Source organism: Hemiscyllium ocellatum, chromosome 24, assembly GCF_020745735.1.
Source record: "Hemiscyllium ocellatum isolate sHemOce1 chromosome 24, sHemOce1.pat.X.cur, whole genome shotgun sequence".
In the NCBI taxonomy this organism is placed as follows: domain Eukaryota; kingdom Metazoa; phylum Chordata; class Chondrichthyes; order Orectolobiformes; family Hemiscylliidae; genus Hemiscyllium; species Hemiscyllium ocellatum.
The window spans coordinates 4,335,568-4,356,665 of NC_083424.1; the positions used below are offsets into that span (position 1 = coordinate 4,335,568).

Here is a 21,098-nt window from a genome sequence, read left to right on the forward strand (position 1 = left end):
TTGGTCCTGAGAATACTTTGTATTTTCTGTGTGGCAATCTGTCTCAACTAGAAACAGAGTCATAGTCATAGAGATGTACAGCATAGAAACAGACCCTTCGGTCCAACCCATCCATGCTGACCAGATATCCCAACCCAATCTAGTCCCACCTGCCAGCAGCTGGCCCATATCCCTCCAAACCCTTCCTATTCATATACCCATCCAAATGCCTTTTAAATGTTGTAATTGTACCAGCCTCCACCACATCCTCTGGCAGCTCATTCCATACATATACCACCGTCTGTGGAAAAAAAAAGTTGTCCCTTAGATCTCTTTTATATCTTTCCCCACTCACCCTAAACCTATGCCCCTCTAGTTCTGGACTCCCTGACCTCAGGGAAAAGACTTTGCCTATTTACCCTATCCATGCGCCTCATAATTTTGTAAACCTCTATAAGGTCACCCCTCAGCCTCCAACACTCCAGGGAAAACAGCCCCAGTTTGTTCAGCGTCTCCCTATAGCTCAAATCTTCCAACTCTGGCAACATCCTTGTAAATCTTTTCTGAACCCTTTCAAGTTTCACAACATCTTTCTGATAGGAAGGAGACTGGAATTGCACGCAATATTCCAATAATGGCCTAACCAATGTCCTGTACAGCTGCAACATGACTTCCCAACTCCTGTACTCAATACTCTGACCATTAAAAGGAAGCATACCAAACACCTTCACTATCTTATCTACCTGCGACTTCACTTTCAAGGAGCTATGAACCTACACTCCAAGGTCTCTTTGTTCAGCAACACTCCCTAGGACCTTACCATTAAGTGTATAAGTCCTGCTAAGCTTTGCTTTCCCAAAATGCAGCACCTCTCATTTATCTGAATTGAACTCGATCTGCCACTTCTCAGTCCATTGGTCCATTTGATCACGATCCTGTTGTAATCTGAGGTAACCCTCTTCGCTGTCCACTACACCTCCAATTTTGATGTCATCTGCAAGCTTACTAACTATACCTGTTATCCTCTCATCCAAATCATTTATGTAAATGACAAAAAGTAGAGGACCCAGCACTCACCCTTGTGGCACTCCACTGGTCACAGGCCTCCAGTCTGAAAAACAACCTCCAGCACCACCCTCTGTATTCTACCTTTGAGCCAGTTCTGTATCCAAATGGCTAGTTCTCCCTGTATTCTGAGAGATCTAACCATCCAGAAAAAAAACAACACTATGAATAGACTGACATCCAGCACCTTCAATATTCACTCTCTTCACCACTGACACGGAGTGGCAGCAGTGTGTACTATCTCCAAGGTACCTTGGCCACTAAACCAATTGCTGATAAGGATCCAGTTACTTGGCACCCACCACACAAACAGGCTGTTGTTCAGACAAATTGCAGGAAATTGACAAATAATTCTGAGACTTCCCTTCTAACTGGAGGTTATGGGTTTGGAAGATGCCAATGAAGAAGGTTTGGTGAGTTACTGGGCAGAAAATGTGTTGCTGGAAAAGTGCAGCAGGTCAGGCACCATCCAAGGAACAGGAAATTCGACGTTTCGAGCATAAGCCCTTCATCAGGAATGAGGAAAGTGTGTCCAGCAGGCTAAGATAAAAGGTAGGGGGGAGGGGCAATGGAGATGTGATAGGTGGAAGGTGGTCAAGGTGAGGGTGATAGGCCGGAGTGGGGTGGGGGCGGAGAGGTCAGGAAGAAGATTGCAGGTTAGGAAGGCAGTGCTGAGTTCGAGGGATTCGACTGAGACAAGGTGGGGGGAGGGGAAATGAGGAAACTGGAGAAATCTGAGTTCATCCCTTGTGGTTGGAGGGTTCCCAGGCGGAAGATGAGGCGCTCTTCCTCCAGCCGTCGTGTTGTTATGGTCTGGCGATGGAGGAGTCCAGGACCTGCATGTCCTTGGTGGAGTGGGAGGGGGAGTTAAAATGTTGAGCCATGGGGTGGTTGGGTTGGTTGGTCCGGGTGTCCCAGAGGTGTTCTCTGAAACGTTCCGCAAGTAGGCGGCCTGTCTCCCCAATATAGAGGAGGCCACATTGGGTACAGTGGATGCAATAGATGATGCGTGTGGAGGTTACTGGGCAGCATGGTGACACAGTGGTTAGCACTGCTGCATCACAGCACCAGAGACCCAGGTTCAATTCCTGCTTCAGGCAACCGTGTGTGGAGTTTGCATATTTTCCCCATGTCTACGTGGGTTTCCTCCGGGTGCTCCTGGTTTCCCCTCTCAGTCCAAAAATGTGCAGGTTAGGGGAATTGGCTATGCTAAAGTGTTAGGTGAAAGGGTAAATGTAGGAGAATGGGTCTGGATGGGTTGCTCTTCGGAGGGTTGGTGTGGACTCGTTGGGCTGAAGGGCCTGTTTCCACACTAAGTAATCTAATCTAATCACACTCCTGACTTGTGCCTTGTAGATGGTGGACAGGTTTTGGGGAGTGAGGGGGTGAGTTACTTGCTGCAGTATTCCTAGCCTCTGAACAGTTCTTGCAGTCACGGCATTTATATATATTTGCACCACACCCAGAGTACCAATGGAACAATGTATAGTTTATGTGGCTGTTATCTGATTAGTTAACCATGTTAATTTGCACAAGAAGCTGCTGGGAAAATCTAGTTCAACATGGAACAGCTACAGCATCTGTCAATAAAGTGATAATTTTTGTTTCTGGAACAAACATTAAATACAAAGTGAATTGCTGAAAGTAATTTGACAAATGCTGCCTTGTGTCTAGATTGCTGTCCAAACTGCTCTATTACCTTCATCTTTTGGAAAACCTATCCAGTTAATCGCAAGCTCTTTGTTCATTGCCTTCACATTTTTCTTTTTCTGAGTACAATATTAAAGTAATTCTTAGAAAGGTGAATCTAGCGTCACTCACCATTCAAGCAGCATATTTGAGATCATCTCCACTCTCTGTATTTTAAAAATAGCATAAGTCCTCCTCCTCCATTCGGAGTCTGGATGGAATCTTCAACCTGGGTCTGCTGGTTACTGACTAACTGCCACTCGAAACAGTGGAAGAACAGTGTATTTTTATTTTTGTCTTTTAAAGTTGTAGACTGCAAGAAGGATTTACCAAGATGACTGTAAAATCACAGCAAAGTTGTAACGGCAGACTCAGGATCCGCAGTTTATGAGTGAAGCTGATTCGTTCTCACCTATCTGAGCAGGTTGTTACTGGAAACAAGTTACAGAGGCGCAGCCACACAGATACAGAAGGGTGTGCTGTTGTCTCCAGCAGGAGTAAAAGACTAAGTTCCTTTACCTGCTGCAGTTGCTGTGACTTTAAATTGAAAACGCATATATTTTCCAAGTGAATCAGTTGCTCTTTACTTTTCACAAACTATTGGGTGCTTCTCGAAAGAGGCGACTAAACACCATGTGCCTGACTAACTGAAGATGGATCATCTCAACATCAGAACTGGGGAGCAAAGACCAGTGTACGGACTTCTCACTTTTTCTACCTCCACCAATAATCTAAGCAGGGTGGATTTATAAAGAAATTAGAGTTTTAGTTAATGTTATGTGAATAATTTATATCTGTTACTTATAATAATTACTTGTAATAACGAAGAATTTATTGTTTAATGCAGATACCTGGTCTGTGCTTTCGATAAACCTTGGTCTAAAGTAGATAACTTGGAAATGAGAAATTTACCAACAGCAATAAACTATTTCTGCCACTTCAATTTCTAATTGGCTGCTTTTGGGGAGGAATTGGGGGTGGAAACCACAGGAGCTTGATGCAAATCCCATTACAACTTCAAAGTTTGGGAGAAGATTTGTAGCTCGGGTGCTCGTTGTTGTGGTTCTGTTCGCCGAGCTGGGAGTTTGTGTTGCAAACATTTCGTCCCCTGTCTAGGTGACATCCTAGACAGGGGACGAAATGTTTGCAACACAAACTCCCAGCTCGGCCAACAGAACCACAACCATTACAACTATCATTCTAGGGGTTGTTACTGACCAGAAACTAGCTCTTGTGTTGCAATAGTCTCTTAGCCAGAATGCCTGAGTTTGAGACCCACCTTCTCCAGATGTGTCATAAGATCTCTGTGCAGGGATTGAAAATATGTGTGAATGGTTTGATAGCTAGTATGAATGGTTTGCAATACAGTTGACAACAATGCATGGGTTCAATTCCCACACTGGCTGAAGTTACTCTAAATGTTGCACCTTCTTGACCATGCCCCTAGTCTGACACATGGTGGCCCTCAGTTTAAACCAGTCTCACCCATTCAAGAGCAGCCCTACGGTCTGGTCGGGCGATGGTGACTTTTTATGTCTTGGGCCCCTCCAGTCTCCTAGTGTTATTCTTACATGGTTCCATCAATTCTTCAAAGGCCTCAATCTACATAATTGGCTAAAATGAAATGATTTTTAATTTCTTTATCTAAAATTTGCCCTGCTATGAAACATCTTGGTGCCAAGTTTTTCCTTGTCCATTTTTTAAAATAGCTCTGCTATAACAGTCTTGCTTCATGTTCCATTCTTAAAATGTGTGGGACATTATAAGCATCTGCCTTAAGTGGGTCATCTCCTGCGCCTGGCCAATGTGACCAGCTACAGCTTCAGCCTGGATGCAGCTTACAGCCTTTTTGAATGGTTTCTACCTTCCTCTCTCACACTACATTTCAGATAACAATAAGACACTGGCTGTAAGAGCTTTCCTTCACCAACTTAAACTGTGTCATTTGGGAAGTACCAATTGAAACAGTTTCTCCTTGCCTACTCTTCAAAAAATTCTAAGACATTGGAACAAACTTGATCAGATCTCCCTTCAAGGAGAACAGTCCCATCCTCAAGCTAACCAAGTGACTGAAGTTTCGCTTCCCTGGTAACATGCTTGTATATATTTTCTGAACACTCACTAAAACCTTAATGTTTTTGGTAAAATGCAATGCTTAGAATTTGACTCCATGCTCTGGCTGAGGTTGAACCAATGTTTTATAAAAGTTTACCCTGGTATCCTTGCTTTTGTACTCTCAGGGTCTCGTATGTCTTTTTAACCCTTTTCTCAAACCCTTCACCAACCTTTAATGATTGTGTGCACGTATATCTAGTCCACTTGCTTACTTTAGAATTGTATCCTACATTCTATATTTTCTCCATGTTCTTCCAAACACATTATGGTGTTTCTCACATCTTTGCATTAAATTTCATTTGCCATGGGTCCACTCATTTCAGCAGCCTGCCCTTTGTACTTTATTCCAATATCCTCCTCACACTTCTAAGCTTTGTCTCATCTGCAAATTTTGAAATTGTGTTCAGCACACCCAAATCAGGGTCATTAATATATGTCACAAAAAAAAGCAGTGGCCCTACCACCAACTCCTGGCAGCCTTTTTCCAACTTGAAAGACATCCATTTACCATTATTCTTTATTTCTTGTCACACAGCCACCATGTAACCATGATGTTATTGATCCTTTTATTCCATGGGTTCAGGTTTGATGACAAGCTGATTATGTGAAGCTTTCTCTAATGCCTTTGGGTGTCATACTGACCACATTGCCTTCATCAACCCTCTTTGTTATTTTATCAAAAAACTCAAGAAAATTTGTTAATAACAAATTGTCCTTTGTAAACACTGTGCCACAACTACCAGGCATGAATTTATTGGACAGTAATCTGTAGATTAGAACAGTTCGTGTTGCCCCCTTAATTTTTAATGATTCCAGTCAAAGCAGAGCAGCAGTCAAGCTTTTGTTTACATATTAAACATGAGTTTATTGTGAGTTATTGCTGAAGGATCCTTAATGATAAAGATATGGGGTGGTTAGTGATCAGCGCTGCTGCCTCACAGCGCCAGGCTACAATTCCAGCCTCGAGTTTGCATGTTCTCCCCGTGTCTGCATGGGTTTCCTACGGGTGCTCCGGTTTCTTCCCACAGTCCAAATATGTGCAGGTTAGGGTGGATTGGCTGTGATAACTTGCCCAAAGTGTCCAGCATATTCAAGCTCGGTGGGTGGGAAATGCAGGGTTATAGGGATAGGGTAGGGAGATGGGTCATGGTGAGATGCTCTTTGGAGGGTTGGTATAGATGGGCCAAATGACCTGCTTCTGTCTCTATGAATTCCATGAACATTAGTAACAAGAAATAACATCAAGAATAAAACTAGTATAAACAAGAATAAAGAACATTAGTAAGAAGAAAATCCCAATATGTCTCTGTGGTATTCCATTGGGGTTAGTTGCTTGAGATCATTGTTGCTGAAGCAAAGAGATTAACAATTGATGTGAGATGGAGCTAGTGCAGTGGTTTCTCTTGTTGAATCGTTGTGTTTTCTTTCAAATCTACATTTTAATGAACATCAGATTTTGAGAAAAGATTTTTAGCTTCTATTTCTGCAATTGTGGCACTTTTAGTTGGCCAATTACTAAGCAGTAGACCATTAGCTGTTTTGAGATATCTCTTTCCTCTCTCTCTGCCTGAAAAGGAGTTCCCTCCAGGAAGTTTCAATATAGCATCTCTCTTCTATCCCAGCAATTTGTCTTTTTTACTCATTCTTGGCTGACAAGATGGCTCATTTCCCATCTATGGCTTATAATTATTGTTTTGTCCTGTGCGTACTGTATATACTTGAGTAATAGTCGAATCTTTTTGACTACTTTTTAAATTTGACTACTTGTTAAATTTATGGGGTTGACTATTACGTGATTACCGTATTGAGGGGCTGAAATTCATGCATGTCAAAATTCATAGCATATCGATAGCAGAAGCTCAATTGATCTCTAAATGGATAAAGAAAAAAAAAGAATTATGGTAATTCTGAAAACCCGGAGTGAAACACAACAGTCAGTGGACTGGAAAGCTGGAGTGGGACGTGACAGCCCGGCACACTGACTCAAACGTTGATCTGTTATCTGTGAAGAACTAGGGTCGACTTTTACATGAGGTATATGGAAAATTCCAGATTAATTGGCCAAAAGTAAGGGGTCATCCTTTACATGAGATCGACTATTACTCCAGCATGTACGGTAATTTATATTCGTGTAATGAGTCACCAAGGAACTCTGAACTCCTGGGCAAGAGAGGTTATGTTTCTGGGGTCTTTGTAATTCATTTAGAATTGGTAGAGGTCTAGTCAGGTGATGCATTAGAAACCATGCCTTTCGGTTCTTGCCAAGTTACAGTTACCTTTTTTAAATACAGCACCTTCCTGTAGCAAACCCTTTTCCTGAAAATGACCAGACAATTGCGACGAGTGACATTCCACGATTAGCCTGCAAGTGTCCAAGTGACAATTAATTTTCTTTTGCATTTTTAAAAGCTATATTGCCTCCAACATCAAATTAACTTATTTTAATTTGATAATGAACAAAGAACAGGTGATGCTGGAAGTCTGAAACAAACAGAGAATGCTGGAGAAACTCAGCAGGTTTGGCAACTTCTGTGGAGAGAATAAAAAGTTAACATTTAAAGTCTGGTATGACTTCTTGAGAACTAATCATATGCTTACACCATTTTTGAACAAGGGTGTAACATTTACAATGCTCCAGGCCACTGACACCGGCCTTATAAAGTCTAGAGACGTACAGCACGGAAACAGACCCTTCGGTCCAACCCATCCATGCCGACCAGATATCCTAACCCAATTTAGTCCCTGTATTCCATGAGATCTAACTTTGCTAATCAGTCTCCCATGGGGAACCTTGTCGAACGCCTTATTGAAGTCCATATAGATCACATCTACTGCTCTGCCCTCATCAATCTTCTTTGTTACTTCTTCAAAAAACTCAATCAAGTTTGTGAGACATGACTTCCCACACACAAAGCCATGTTGACTATCCCTAATCAGTCCTTGCATTTCCAATTGCATGTATATCCTGTCCCTCAGGATTCCCTCCAACAACTTGCCCACCACCGAGGTCAGGCTCACCGGTCTACAGTTCCCTGGCTTGTCTTTACCGCCCTTCTTAAACAGTGGCACCACGTTTGCCAACCTCCAGTCTTCCAGCACCTCACCAGTGAATATTGATGATACAAATATCTCAGCAAGAGGCCCAGCAATCACTTCTCTAGCTTCCCACAGAGTTCTTGGGTACACCTGATCAGGTCCTGGGGATTTATCCACTTTTAACTGTTTCAAGACATCCAGCACTTCCTTCTCTGTAATCTGGACATTTTGCAAGATGTCACCATCTATTTCCCTATATCTTTCATATCCTTTTCCACAGTAATTAGTGATGCAAAATATTAATTTAGTATCACCCCCATTTTCTGTGGATCCATACAAAGGCCGCCTTGCTGATCTTCGAGGGGCCCTATTCTCTCCCTAGTTACCCTTTTGTCCTTAATATATTTGAAAAATCCCTTTGGATTCTCCTTAATTCTATTTGCCAAAGCTACCTCATGTCCCTGTTTTGCCCTCCTGATTTCCATCTTAAGTATACTCCTACTTTCTTTATACTCTAAGGAGTCACTCGATCTATCCTGTCTATACTTCCTTCTTTTTCTTAACCAAACCCTCAATTTCTTTAGTCATCCAGCATTCCCTATACCTACCAGCCTTCCCTTTCACCCTGACAGGAATATACTTCCTCTGGATTCTTGTTATCTCACTTCTGAAGGCTTCCCATTTTCCAGCCGTTCCTTTACCTGTGAACATTTGCCTCCAATTAGCTTTTGAACGTTCTTGACCAATACCGTCAAAATTGGCCTTTCTCCAATTTAGAACTTCAACTTTTAGATCTGATCTATCATTTTTCATCACGATTATAAATCGAATATAATTATGGTCGTTGGCCCCAAAGTGCTCCCCCACTGACACCTCAGTCACCTGCTCTGCCTTATTTCCCAAGTATAGGTCAAGTTTTGCACCTTCTCTAGTAGTACATCCACATACTGAATCAGAAAATTGTCTCGTACACACTTAACAAATTCCTCTCCATCTAAACCTTTAACACTATGGCAGACCCAGTTGATGTTTGGAAAGTTAAAATCCCCTACCATAACTACCCTACTATTCTTACAGATAGCTGAGATCTACTTACAAGTTTGTTTCTCAATTTCCCTCTGAATATTGGGGGATCTATAATACAATCCCAATAAGGTGATCATCTCTTTCTTATTTCTCAGTTCCACCCAAATAACTTCCCTGGATTATTTCCGGGAATATCCTCCCTCAGCACAGCTGTAATGCTATCCCTTATCAAGAATGTCACTCCCCCTTCTCTCTCACCTCCCTTTCTATCCTTCCTGTAGCATTTGTATCCTGCAACATTCAGCTGCCTTCCCTGTTAGCCCCCTTGCATTCAAATAAACACAGTTGAATTTATTATTCCTACCTTGTCCCTGCCTGCCCTGACTGTTTGACTCACTTCTGTTCTCAACTGTACCCGTCTCAGATCGATCTCTTTCCTCACTATTTTCCTGGGTCCCACACCTCCACCTTACTAATTTAAATCCTCCCAAGCAGTTCTAGCAATTTCCCTGCCAGTATATTAGTCCCCTTCCAATTTAGGCGCAATCCATCCTTCTTGTACAGGTCACTTCTACCCCAAAAGAGATTCCAATGATCCAAAAATGTGAATCCTTCTCCCATACACCAGCTCCTCAGCCATGCATTCATCTGCTTTATCCTCCTATTCCTGCCCTCACTAGCTCTTGGCTCCAGGTATTACTACCTTGAGGACCTCCTTTTTAAATTTCTGCCTAACTCTCTGTAATCTCCCTTCAGTGTCTTAACCTTTTCCCTTCCAATGTCGTTGGTTCCAATGTAGACAATGACCTCCTGCTGACCCCTCTCACCCGTGAGAACATTCTGCACCCTCTCTGAGACATCCTTAATCCTGGCACCAGGGAAATAACACACCATTCTGATTTTTCTCTGCTGGCCACTGAAACGTCTGTCTGTACCTCTGACTACAGAATCCCCTAACATAATTGGTCTCTTGGAAGCCGACGTACCCCTCGTTGAATTAGAGCCAGTCTCAATACCAGAAACTTAGCTGTTCATGCTATGTTCCCCTAAGAATCCATCACCCCCTACATTTTCCAAAACAGCATACCTGTTTGAAATGGGTATATCCACAAAAGACTCCTGCCCTAGGTGCCGACCTCTCTCACCATTACTGGAGTTAACCCATCTATGTGACTGTATCTGAGACTTTCCCCCTTCCTATAACTGCCATCCATCACATACTGTTGCTGTTGCAAATTCCTCATCGCTTCTATCTGTCTCTCCAAACGATCCACTCGATTTGATAACATTTGCATCCAACAGCATTTATGACAGATATAATCTGCAGTAACCCTTAAACTCTCTTTAAACTCCCACATCTGCCAAGAAGTACATATCACTGCAAAGGCAATTTTTGTTTCTTCACAATCTACAGACCCAGAAAATAACACCATCTTATTCCTCTACAAACACTGCCCCAGGTTAAATTAATAGCTATGGCTTATATTTTAAGTTTAATCAAGAGACTTATCTCCAAGAACATATAATCAAGAAAGAATCCACTATACTCACTACTGCAGCCTTTCTCTTGGACAGACTTAAAACAACAATTACCTTATCTGATTCTGTGCTGTGAACTTCGCCCAACAGTTCCTCCAAGATTAGTTGTGAATTTCACTGTTTGTTAAGTTTCCCAGATGCACTCCGATGTCCAGCGATACGCAAATTCAAACAGCAAAGGTAGTAACTGTGCAGGTTTTCTCCCTCTCTCTCTCCTGCAATGACCTCACCATGTGCTTCCTTTGTCTGCTCTTCTCCCTTTTAAAACTGCTGTTGTTTTGACTTTTTTTCCCCCAAAGTTCCAAAACAATGCAACAGCAAATAAATATTGCTGCTTCTGGAATTCGAGGAAATCACCTCCAACACCTAAAATACCTCAAAAAAAGGAGCAGCTGTTACAGCCAGAAATTTTTCCTGTCCTCCATCTTGGATTACCCAGAATCCTTATATTAGGAATGTTTTAAAGATTATGGTCAATTTCATCTACAATTTCCACCCTTACTTCCCTCAGTATTCTTTTTGTACAACTAGCCTATCTAATACCTGATTTTTATCAACTGTGTATCAGCTAACTCTTCTGGTTAGAATGTTTGCCTCAGTGTGGCTCAGTGGTGAGCACTGTTGCCTCACAGCACCAGGGTCCCAGGTTCAATTCCAGCCTCAGGCAACTGTCTGTGTGGAATTTGCACATTCTCCCTGTGTATCCATAGCTTTCTCCAGGTGCTCTGGTTTCCTCCCACAGCCGAAAGATGTGCAGGTCAGGTGAACTGGCCATGCTAAATTGCCCATAGTGTTAGGTGCATTAGTCAGAGGGAAATGGGTCTGGGTGGGTTACTCTTCTGGCTATTGAGGGAGTGCAGTGTAGGTTCATGAGGCCAATTCCTGGAATGGTGGCACTATCTTACGTTGAAAGATTGTAACGACTGGGCTTGTATACCCTTGAGTTTAGAAGACTGAGAGGGGATCTGATTGAGACATATAAGATGAAAGTCATAGAAATGTACAGCATGGAAACAGACACTTCGGTCCAACCCGTCCATGCCGACCAATCTAGTCCCACTTGCCAGCACCTGGCCCATATCCCTCCAAACTTTTCCTATTCATATACCCATCCAAATGCCTCTTAAATGTTGCAATTGTACCAGCCTCCACACATCCTCTGGCAGCTCATTCCATACACGTACCACCCTCTGCGTGAAAAAGTTGCCCCTTAGGTCTCTTTTATATCTTTCCCCTCTCACCCCAAAACCTATGCCCTCTAGTTCTGGACTCCCCGACTCCAGGAAAAAGACTTTGTCTCTTTAACCTATCCATGCCCCTCATAATTTTGTAAACCTCTATAAGGTCACCCCTCAGCCTCCGAAGCTCCAGGAAAACAGCCCCAACCTGTTCAGCCTCTCCCTGTAGCTCAGACCACACGGTGGCACAGTGGTTAGCACTGCTGCCTCACAGTGCCTAAGACCCGGGTTCAATTCCCGACTCAGGCGACTGACTGTGTTGAGTTTGCACATTCTTCCCGTGTCTGCGTGGGATTCCTCTGGGTGCTCCGGTTTCCTCCCACAGTCCAAAGATGTGCGGGTCAGGTGAATTGGCCGTGCTAAATTGCCCCTAGTGTTAGGTTAAGGGTATGGGTGGGTTGCGCTTCGGCGGGTTGGTGTGGACTTGTTGGGCCGAAGGGCCTGTTTCCACACTGTAAGTAATCTAATCTAACCAAAAAAAAATCCTGGCAACATCCTTGTAAATCTTTTCTGAACCCTTTCAAGTTTCACAACATCTTTCCGATAGGAAGGAGACCAGAATTGCACACAATATTCCAACAGTGGCCTCACCAATGTTCTGTACAGCCGCAACATGACCTCCCAACTCCCGTACTCAATACTCTGACCATTAAAGGAAAGCATACCAAACGCTTTCTTCACTATCCTATCTACCTGCAACTCCACTTTCAAGGAGCTATGAACCTGCACTCCAAGGTCTCTTTGTTCAGCAACACTCCCTAGGACCTTACCATTAAATGTAGAAGTCCTGCTAAGATTTGCTTTCCCAAAATGCAGCACCTCGCATTTAGCTGAATTAAACTCCATCTGCAACTTCTCAGCCTATTGGCCCATCTGGTCAAGATCCTGTTGTAATCTGAGGTAACCCTCGGACACTCTGGAAGCAGGAAACTTGTTTCCGCTGATGGGTGAGTCCTGAACCAGAGGACACAGCTTAAAAATAAGGGGTAGGCCATTTAGGACAGAGATGAGGAGAAACCTCTTCACCCAGAGAGTGGTGGGTGTGTGGGTTGCTCTGCCTCAGAAGGCAGTAGAGGCCCAGTCTCTGGATTCGTTTAAGAAAGAGTTGGATAGAGCTCTCAAGGATAGTGGAATCAAGGGTTATGGAGATAAGACAGGAACAGGATACTGATTGAAGATGATCAGCCATATAATGAATAGTGGTAAAGGCTCGAAGGGCAGAATGGCGTACTCCTTCAACTATTATCTATTGCTTATTGTCTAAAAGAAATATTATATACCTCGGGCGACTGTCCGTGTGGAGTTTGTACATTCTCTCCATGTCTGCATGGGTATCCTCCAGGTGCTCTGGATTCCTCCCACAGTCCAAAGATGAGCAGGTCAGGTGAATTGGCCATGCTAAATTGCCCATAGTGTTAGGCGCATTAGTCAGAGGGAATTGGGTCTGGGTGGGTTGCTCTTTGGAGGGTCGGTGTGGACTGGTTGGGCTAAAGGCCCTGTTTCCACACTGTAGGGAATCCCATCTAAAGACTGCAATATCCTAACTTAGTACCTCAGCAATGCCCACTATTTCAGTGCATTTCCTTAAGCAGTCCCTTAGGGTTGAGGATGATTCGCTTCAATCTCGTGGTGTGGCTCCTGAGGTTGACTGAACAATCCAATACTGGATCCTCACACCTTGCTTCAGGTGGGGAAGTGGGTGTTTGAAGACCTGCGTGAGATGCTGCTTTTGCTGTTTGTGCATGACCTCGACCTGGGCCTGTCAGAGAAATGACTAGAGACTGCGCGGCTTCTCTTCTAATTTGGCCTGTCTTTGGCAAGATACTTCCAGGGGTTGGTCGGGATGTTACAATCTTTCAGGGAGGCTCTTAAGATATCTTGAAGCATTTCTTCTGCTGCTTGCTATGACAAAGCTTAGAGATTTTTCTAATTTTTTTTGTTCCCTAAAGTTTTATCTTAAGTATCAACACAATGGTACCTTTGTTCTTAAGATGGCGCTGTCATGTGGCAATTATAAACTTAAGATGGCGCTGTCATGTGGCAATTATCTGTAGAGAGAATGCAAAGTTAACGGTTGTGGTTCAGTGACCCTTCTTCAGAGCTGAATTGGAGTGTCTATCCAGCCAGTGAATTTGTAGGCATCACTGTTGATACTTGAATTTAGCAAAAATCTAGAATAAGAGGTTTGCCCAATGGCAACCATTGGTCAGGCAGCATCCGAGGAGCCTCCACAAGAATCTCAGGGAGTCTCTCTCTCTCTCTCACTGCAACCCTCAGGTCATCTCCTCTGCCCTGAAGCTCTTCAACCATGTACTTCCCCACCTCCCATTCACTTTTGCTACCTTCTCCCCAGCAACCTCCCCCCCCCCCCCACCCCCTCCATTTATCTCTCCACCCTGTAGACTCCCTGCCTCTATTCCTGATGAAGGGCTTTTGCCCGAAATGTCGATTTTCCTGCTCCTCGGATGCTGCCTGACCTGCTGTGCTTTTCCAGCACCACTCTGATCTAAGCTCTGGTTTCCAGCATCTGCAGTCCTCACTTTTGTCTAACGGCAACCATTGTCAATTAATGTAAAAACCCATCTGGGTCACTTTGCCCATTAGGGAAGGAAATCTGCCATCCTTACCTGGTTTGGCCTACATACCCATAGCAATATGATTGACTCTTACCTGCCTTCTGGGCAAAAAAATACTGGCCCAGCCTTGACAGCTATATCCCATGAACACTAAAAATAAAAGTATGTCTTGTGCAATGATACTGCGACTTTAAGAGGTGTAATTTTCCCTCATTTTCTTTTCTCCCTGGAGAGAGTTTGGTGGACAAGTGAACAGCAATCTATTAAAAAATAAACAACTTGTGAAGCATTGGAGTATTTTTTAAAGTTGAAATAATAGAAGCAGCCTGAATGGATGTGGTCAAGCTCCCACCCACAGAACCAGGGATTTTAGATTTAGCTTTCAGCAGTTGCTGTTGGGGTCGAGAAGAAGTGGAAGCTATTGTTCCCTCCCTTGGTTACAGCCAAAAGCTGGGGGTTCTCTTGCTATGGGAGTTGCATGTGTGACAACCTATTTTCTGAATTTGTCTTTTGCCAAGGGAGTGTTTATGGGATGTTACTGTATTGGAATAGTTAATTAGTAATAGTTATTGTAGCTATTATTTTGTTAAGTTTTCCAACAGAATTGAATTATTCCAATCCCTTCTTTCTTTTGTTGTATTTTATCCTTAGTGGTTGAATGAAGTGTGTTTTAATTTAAATCTGGTAGTTTGACAAATGGAATTGCATCTGGAACACCGCACCTTACCTTTACCTTGAAAATAAGAAAAGGTTAGGGTCTAAATTATCTTCTGAATTTTGAGGGAGTTTGGTCTGTTCCATATCACTTACTTTACAATTTAGTAGCTCCTTGGTCTCCTGATCAATCTAGTGTCTTGATGTTTCCTGGTGGAGAAATCCAGAGTCTCTTCCCAAAGTCTCCATAGATAGACAAGCAGCTGATTCTCTTGGTGATTTCAATGCCATTATTATAAGGAATGCAAATCTTTGGAAAAGCAAGTTTGGTAAAGAAGGCAGTGGGAAGTCAAACCTTCTAATCAATGGGTATGGACTTATTTATACTCATTTATTGATTGAGTCTAATCATTATTAACTAATTATTCTTGTATGAAACAGGCATTTTTCTTATTATTTATTCAGTGGTAAAGCCATCATTTATGGCCAATTCTAATTGACCTTGCAAGGGCAACTACATTGTGGTGGGTCTAGAATAAGATGTCAGCCAGACCAGAATGGTAGATTTCCTTCTCCAAAGGATTATAGATGAAAGTGATAAGTTTTTTTATGGGAATCTGTATTAGTTTCGTGGTCACCATGAGACTAGTTTTATATTCCAGTTCTGAAGTCAAAACTCTGCAACTCCGACCCCACTCACTACACAAATGGAATACGGTGGGTGAAGAAGGCTGTTCATCACTACCTTCTGAAAGGAATGGGCAATAATACATGTGCAGTCAATGAGGTCCACATCCTGTGAATTACAAGTAGAAAAGAGCAGGTTGTGAAGAAGTGTCAGTAGACCTGAAACACTGATTTTGCTTCTCTCTCATTACATGTTGCCAGACTTACTGAGTTTCTCTGGCATGTTCTGCTTTCCTTTCAGATTTTCAGCATCCACAGTATTTGCTTTTATTTACATTCCAGCTATCGTAATACGATTTGAACGGATATCTGTGGCGCATTTGTTGTAAAAACCATGGAAAGAGGCCCTTTGACCTATTGTGTCCATGCCAATCAAATTATGTCATTTTAGAACTGAGATATGGAAACATTTCTTTACTCTCAAGCTAGTGAAACTTTGAAATTTTTTTACCAAAGAAGGCAGTGGAGGCCGGGTTAGTGAATATTATCAAGAAAGAGATACAAACATTTTTAGATTTTAAAGTCATTAAATAAAAGGAAGAACGCAGCATGTGGTGTTGAGATAGCGGATCAGTTATGATCATATTAATTGACACACTGGGCTGAAAGTGCCAAATCACTTGCTCCTGCTCCGATCTTCTAAGTTTCAAACATCCAGCCATTCTAGTCCCATTTTCCAGTAAGTGACTCTTAACCTTGTCAGCTGATTGGTTTTCTTATAAGCAGACAAAAAGGATTTCATGCGATCAGCAGCACTAATAATGCAATTTGCAGTTTAATTGCATTATTGCAGTATATAGCAATGATGACAGGGACAGTGTTCCTACCTCTGAGCCAGGGGGTCTGGGTACAGGTACCACCTGCATTAGAGGTGAGTAACTACGTCTCTGAACAGGTTGATTAAAAATATCTACATTGCAGTGGGAATGTCTTGCATTATAAATATGTGCATTACAACACAAATATGGACATTGCAGTAAGGTGCACTACAATGCAACTATGTACATTGCAATGGGGGTTTACTGTAACGGATATGCATTGTAATGCAAATACATAAGTTGCGATAAGGTGCCCTGCAACGTAAATATGTACATTGCACTGGGGCAGATTCAAGACTAGGTCCCGCCTCCTCATGGGCTGCCAGTGCTAATTGGTCAGCGCGGACGTCAATCAGGAGGATGTGCCACCGGGACGTCGGCGACGTGCTTGCCCGTACTTCCGGCCGAGGGGGAGTGAGGGCTGGCAGAGAGACGGACGCCATGTTTGATTGTGGGCTCTGATCGGCGTTTCGTTCGGCAAGGCCGCCCGCCCTGGCCTTCCCTTTCTTATTAATTGTCGTGCCTCGATTTTCTCCGGGGCGGTTGGGACGGAGAGAGGGTCTCCCGGTCGTCGCAGCGGAGAGAGGCGGCGGGACCGGCCGGATGGAGGCGCGGCTCCCGCGGTCGCTGTGAAAGACAGAATCGGGTAAGCGGGCGGGAGGCTGCATGGGCGCATGCGCGCAGGCGGGGGCGCGCATCTTGGGCAGGTGGAGCGTGGGGACGCGCACTGCCCTTTGGCTCAATGCACCTACTAATGTTATTTACAACTTACAACAGAGACTGCAAGCTTTCCTGGCGTTTTAAGAGCAAATAAATAGCTGCAGTCTAAACGGAGGAAAGTATATTATGGAGCAACATTAATTTTCTACAAATAGAACTTTATATTATTGTAAAATAACTGTAACCTGTCAGCAGTATTTCACATGCTAATATTAGTTTCCTCTATATGTGTAATTTGATCTAGTGAGAGTAGAACAACTGGTGGATTTTAGTTTGGCAAATGTACTCAGCAGTTTTATCAAGTTCAGCAACTTTTGTCGCAGATATCATAGAGTTGCTACAGTGTGGGAACAGGCTATTTAGCCCATTGAGCCCACACTGTCTCTCTGTGTCTAGTCCTGGTTGAATTAGGTAGGTTTTGATGAGCACCCCTCCCCCTTCTCAACTCTAGTGAAGGACGTGTTAACCTCTCTAGTCTCTCTCCATATGTCAGTCCTGCCATTCCTGAAATCAGTCTGGTGTATTCTGTTGCACTCCGTTCATAGCCAGAACATCCTTGCTCAGTTAAGGAGGTGAACACTGCATGTAATATCCCAGGCATGGTTTCACCAAGGCCCTGTATAATTGTAACAAGACATTCCTGCTCCTGTACTCTAATCCTTTTGCTGTGAAGGCCAATATACAACAGCTTATAAAACAGTAATTACTGCTCCTAGACTTCAAGGAAATCAGCTCCAATACTGAAAATATCTCAAAAGAGGAGCAACCTTTACAGCCACAATCTTTTCCCATCCTCATCTGTGGAATATGTTTCCAGAGGAAGGCGTGGAGGCTGGTACAATTACAACATATAAAAGGCATTTGGATGGGTATATAAATTGGAAGGATTTATACGGATATGGGCCAAATGGGACTAGATACTTTTAAGATATCTAGTCGACATGGATGCGTTGGACCAATGGGTTTGATATCCTGCTGTGCAGCTCAATGATTCTATAACATAGCATTTCCCTCCTTCGTCTCCTTCTTACTTTCAGCAACTGGTGTACAAGGATACCTAAGTCTCATGGTACCACTTCCTTTCCCAAACTGTTGTCTTTTTTTAACAAGTTGCATAGCTTGGACTTATCCACATACTTCCTCTGCTGTGCATTTGCCTATCTGTTCAACTTGACCAAATTACAATCCAAATTTCTGCAATCTCCTCGCAGCTTATGGTCTCAGTCAACTTTATATCATCTGCCAACTTTGAGATATTACATTCAGTTCCCTCATCTAAATCATTAATTCATGTTGTGAGCAGTTGAAGTCCAAACGCTGATCATTAGTGATATTAGTCACTATTTGCCTCTGGGAAAAAGACTGGGTTTTTTCCGACCCGTCTGCCAATGAGTTCCCATGTCAGTACACTACCTCTAATCCATGCACTTTAATTTGATGTGCTAAACTCTTACGTGGGACTTTTTTGAAAGCTTTATTTAGTCCAAGTAAATCCACGTCTACTACGTTCTCCCTATCAATTCTACTAGTTACATCCTTGAAGAATTCCTGTAGATTTGTCAAGCATGCTTTCCCTTTTGTAAATTTATACTGACTCAGTTGGATCCTCTCACTGTTTTCTAAGTACTTGATATTAAATCTTTTATAATGAACTAAAGCGTTATGCCTACTCCTGATGTCGGAGTAACAGGTTTTTTTAGATTAGATTCCCTACAGTGTGGAAACAGGCCCTTCGGCCCAACCAGTCGACACCGACCCTCCGAAGAGCAACCCACCCAGACTCAATTCCCTCTGACTAATGCGTCTAACACTATGGGCAATTTAGCATGGCCAATTCACCACCTAACCTGCACATTTTTGGACTGCTGAAGGAAACCCATGCAGACATGGGGAGAATCTGCAAACTCCACACAGACATTCACCCGAGGTATACAATATTTCTTTTAGACAATAAACAATAGACAATAGGTGCAGGAGTAGGCCATTCTGCCCTTCGAGCCTGCACCACCATTCATTACGATCATGGCTGATCATCCTCAATCAGTATCCTGTTCCTGCCGTATATCTATAACCCTTGATCCCACTATCCTTGAGAGCTCTATCCAACTCTTTCTTAAACGAATCCAGAGACTGGGCCTCCACTGCCTTCTGGGGCAAAGCATTCCACACAGCCACCACTCTCTGGGTGAAGAAGTTTCTCCTCATCTCTGTCCTAAATGGTCTACCCCATATTTTTAAGCTGTGTCCTCTGGTTCTGGACTCACCCATCAGCAGAAACATGTTTCCTGCCTCCAAGTGTCCAATCCATTAATAATCTTACATGTCTCAATCAGATCCCCTCTCAGTCTTCTAAACTCAAGGGTATACAATCCAGTCGCTCCAATTTTTCAACATAAGGTAGTCCTGCCATTCCAGGAATTGACCTTGTGAACCTACGCTGCACTCCCTCAGTAGCCAGAATGTCTTTCCTCAAATTTGGAGACCTGAACTGCACACAGTATTCCAGGTGCGGTCTTACCAGGGCCCCGTACAGTTGCAGAAGAACCTCTTTCCTTCTATACTCAATCCCACTTGTTATGAAGGCCAGCATGCTATTAGCCTTCTTCACTACTTGCTGTACCTACATGCATAGTGGTATTGCATTAGCAACATTCCAATCCATCGGAACTGTTTCATACTCTGTGGTCACTATTTCTAGGGCCCCTTAGTACTCTGAGACGTAGATTATTGGGCCTTTAATCCCATGAATTTCTCCAATGTTATTTTGCTAATAATATTGATTTCCTTCCTCGCTCTCTCTAGATTCTGAGATTCCCAACGTCATGTTTGTTTTCTCCTTTTTGAAGGCAAAGCCAACGCTTGTGTTTAGTGGGTCTGCTACCTCATTGTTCTCATTAAAACTTAGCTTGTTTCTGACAGCAAGGGGTCTCCATTTGCCTTCGCCTATCTTTTCCTCAAAGCTAATCATTGCTATTATGTTTCATCCAAACATTTGAGGGCTTAATTGTATTCAGTTTCTCAAATTTGCTCAATAGTTCTGTTAGATCATAGCTGACCTATACCTCAGCTCCATTTTACTTCATATCCCTTGATACTGTTACCTAAAAAAAATCACTTTCTTCTACCTGACACAATTGCTGAAAGGTTGGAAGTGCATTCATTCATGAACCCTTCTCTGTAAACAAAAAGGAATATGTTCAAGCCTTGCACCTTTTCTGAATTACTTGGAAGCTTGGAAACCCTGTGTAGTTCAGTGTTTAAAGTCTGGTTGAAGATTTGTAGCTCGGGTGTCCGTTGTTGTGGTTCTGTTCGCCGAGCTGTGTAGTTCAGTGTGTTGCTCTTTCCAATGTTAGAGTCCCAGGCAATGAGTATCAACTTGCCTGTCAATCTGACCCTCTTCTGGAGAATGAATTGTTGAATTGTTTAAATTCACTATACATAGATTTGCACTGATGCTGCCTAACCTGCTGTGCTTTGACCAGCAACACATTTGCAGTTGCACTGATGAGGGCATGATCAAATATTTTGGCCACATGTTGCTCGTTTCAGCTTTTGTTTTGGTATTGCCGGGGTCACATTTAGTATTTTATTGCATATGATATTTATTTTCACTGGTGTCTTGTGAAACATATTCCATAATTCTGGTTGTTTCTCTCTGAAAATTGTATGCTCATAATGCTACAAATAATACAAATGCTTGTGAATTTATTGAAATATTATTATTTTGAAAAAATGTCAAGAGTAGGGTGACTAATGGTTGTTGTCTTAGAGATTTTGCTTGAAATAATGGGGGAAGACATAATTTTTCCTTAGGTGATGAAATTGTTTCACAGAGCCAGTGCAACTGTGGCCTATTAATGTTTTGATGAAAGAAACAGGCTTTGCTGCTCAAGGCATTTTTTGCATTCCATATATTATTCTTGCATTAACAATTAAAGTTAGACTAATGCAGCTCA

General features: G+C 42.8%; 1 protein-coding gene across 7 annotated transcripts in view; it reads left to right on the forward strand.

Moving 5' to 3' along the window:
• Positions 1–16,836: 16,836 nt before the first annotated feature.
• The window catches only part of ep400 (E1A binding protein p400), a 160,951-nt gene continuing 156,689 nt past the window's right edge, over positions 16,837–21,098 (forward strand). For all 7 annotated transcript variants that reach the window (XM_060843381.1, XM_060843384.1, XM_060843387.1 and 4 more), the window contains exon 1: positions 16,837–17,068. The gene's annotated coding sequence lies outside the window, so the exon portion shown is untranslated. The remainder of the gene's footprint in view (positions 17,069–21,098) is intronic.